Source organism: Bidens hawaiensis, unplaced genomic scaffold, assembly GCF_021521415.1.
Source record: "Bidens hawaiensis isolate Kalapana, Puna unplaced genomic scaffold, B.hawaiensis_p1.1 tig00037276_1, whole genome shotgun sequence".
Lineage (NCBI taxonomy): Eukaryota > Viridiplantae > Streptophyta > Magnoliopsida > Asterales > Asteraceae > Bidens > Bidens hawaiensis.
Window position 1 is genome coordinate 3,395 of NW_027496512.1, and position 3,394 is coordinate 6,788.

Here is a 3,394-nt window from a genome sequence, read left to right on the forward strand (position 1 = left end):
TTCAACAAGTCTAAATTAGTTGTTTCCACCTCTGAAACTTAATATTTTGAGTTAAGAATCAAACCTAATTGGAATCGTTTAATTTGGTTCGGTAATGAATTTTATAAAAATAAAACCATTTTGTTACGCACTGAAATAGCTGCACATACCTTTCTGAGTTGGAGGAATTTTTATGAATTTTGTGTCCACTAGAAAAATATAATAAAAATATTTTTATAAACCTAAGATATTTACTAAAGTCTGGTAAAAATTTAATAATTTATTTCAAAGGTTATCCTATATAATTAAATCCATCTTCGCATGCTAAAATCTGCACGTTTTACTTGTTATTGATCGATAAGTTCGTTTTAGGCTTAACAGGTGGATGTTCAATTGTGTTCTTGTCGGGGCTATTTGAAGTGAGTTTTTGCACCACAATATTCCTAGGTATGCCCCGTATATCATACTTAGAGATCATTTTCATAGGTATTCGTTAAGTTGATCAACTAGTTGTAGTTTGATTGTTATGTTCGGTTGTCTAGAATTGTAGTTTGGCGCGTTTAACGTGAGGGTTGAAGTGATTAACGACCAATTCAGCTCGGGTACACTTGGTTTGACGTACGTGCTGTTCAAAATTCATTTTTATAAGTCATGGGGCTGAATTGGTTGTCGGTTACCCCAACGGGTCGGTACAACGAGCAATTTCGTTTATTGAGTAGTTGGTGTGTCGTACTTGCGAGTTACCGACCCATTTGACTCGTGTAGCGTCGTGTGGACTTGTTGGCTGTGATTTTATCATGTTGGGTCCACACGGGGCTGAGTTGAATGTTAATGGTCTAAACGACTCTTAAACGCGCGTATCGGTATCACCTAGTGCTTCCGGGGGTAATTTGGGAATTCTTTATTCCCGGGAGTACCTAAGGGTCGATTTGGTGAATGTGAGACCTCGGGGGCTGTTGTGAGTAAGTTTGATGAGGTCGAGGGTTTAGGTAACTTGGACCATGTTAGAACGTCTCATAGGATAAACGAGTCATCTTGATGTCATTAGTATTGATTGAATGTAAACCGACAGGTCTTTGAGCTTTGGGATTTCTTAGGGAGTCTCTAGCTCGTGCTGAATCCACGTCTTGTATCAGGTGAGTTCTTGATGCCCCGTTTAACTCTTTTTAATTTTAGGGCTAGCATGCACACCTTAGCGATTTTGCTTGATGAAATGTTTTAAACGATTTTACATAGGCTTGCTAGTATTGGTAGGCCTTGGAATGTTAAAGAATGCGTGTATGTATATATATATATATATTAGAATGGCCAATATTTGGCGAATGTTGTAGTCATCTCGACTACTGAATGTTCCGTATGCCTACTTTGTGTTTGCATGCGCTGAATGTTACGTGTTTGGGTTGTACGTTTTCTCGGCCCTGAATGTTATTATTGAATGTTATATATATATTTATAGGAATGCACGTATAAAGATGCTCATATGTAAGGATGATTATTTATTGAATGTGGTGACCTAACCGATGTATTTTCCGTTTACCGTTTTAAAACCGTTGGAATGATTATTAAGACTTTTGTTACTTATTTAAAACTTGAACTCACTAAGCTTAAGCTGACTTTGTGTGCATGTTAGTGTGAGTTTCAGGTTAGGAAGAGGATGCCTTATCGCTTGGACGTGCACGAAGCTACTTGGACAGTGAAGAGTATACAGGATTTGAAGATTTTATTATTAAACATTTATTTTTAAAAATTTTATTTATAGATAATTATGTTGGTTTTGGGCAAAATTCCCGGGTTTTGGGAACTTATTTTATTATTCACGTTTTCCGCCGAATTATATTCTGTGATGCTTATTTTAATGAAAAGGATTGTTTTAAGTTTAATTATTTTTACGAGTGTTTTGAATGATTACCAACTGTGGGGTTCCCGGGGTTCGGGGCCTTACAGAATGACTCTTCATTCGCCTACTCACTATTTCATTGCCATCCTAAACGAAACTCTGTCAAATTTTCGTTAGAATCTCATACCTGCATTTCAGATAGATTGATTGATATATTTGTTTCTACAGGTAATTACGAGATCAAAGATATCAGAATGATGATATTTCATCGAGAATTTAGAGGATAATTGATTGTTTCGATAACTGGTTATCAAAAAAACAGTTAACTTAAAACTCATATTTAGATGATAATTAAGACCGATAATCAACTATTAAGTATATTAACCTAATTTCCGATAGTGATTGTTATGGTTAATCGCTGAATGTAATAAAAGATTAATCGTTTCTGTGAGATTCATCGTCGTCATTGACTTTGATTAGTCAAAATTAAATGAAAATTGACTCTGGTTAGTCAAATTGATTACTTAAGTCAGATTCATTATCAGTATAATAAATGATAGTCAGATTCGTTAATTTGTTAACGAATAACTATCTGATTCGCTAAGGTAACGAATGGATAGTTAAATCGTTATAATGAATCAGAGTTGATTCGTTAAAACAAAAGGATTTGTTTCGTTATGATAACGAATGAGTTAACGTATAAGTTTGATTCGTTACTTGTAACGAATGTAAACATTTAAACAAGTATAACGAATGAGATATACATTCGTTAATCAGAATATGATATTTGAATATTATACTAATGTTTATTTATTTATTTTTATTTTTTTTGTTTTAACATTAATGGTGACGAGAATGTTCAGAATCCTGTTCCCGAGCTAAATCCCGATAATCTAGAATAGCCTCAAGTTCAAGCCGAACCTGAACAAGCTCAAGTATTGTTTTCTTGGAACAAGAGTCATAACATCTGTGCTTATTTAGAGCCAAATTTTGAAGACACACCAATCTTTGGTGGCATGATCAGTTTCTTGACTTGCTCCAGGATATACAAGGCCATCTTGACTCGTACTGTTGTCTATCAGAGTTTTATTCGAGCATTTTGGAATACCGCTCGATACAACGAGGCCGAAAATCAGATAGAAGCAATGATTCAAGATAAGCGAGTTGTGATTGATATTGCTGTGATTCGAGATTCGTTGGGGTTTCGTGATACGATTGATGATAGGTGTGAGTTTGAACGGAGTTTGATACGTGGGTTGTTTGGAAAAGTATAACGGAGATCTGGGCAAGTCTATGTACAACAAAGCAAACTTCTGTGAACAATACAAGTACTTGCTTCACGTGTTGATCCATTGTCTCGGTGGTCGTAAAGGTGGATTTGACGAGTGCCGAGTGATGCTGCAATCAGCTTTTGTTGCCCTAGTACTAAATAAACCATTCAATTTCTCTTAATTGGTTTATTATCATTTGAAGAAAAATATCACGAGCCGTCATAAGTTTCTATTGTATCCCAGATTTCTGCAAGTAATGATCAATGATCTGTTGCCTGATTTGATTAAAGATCAGAACGATGTGACG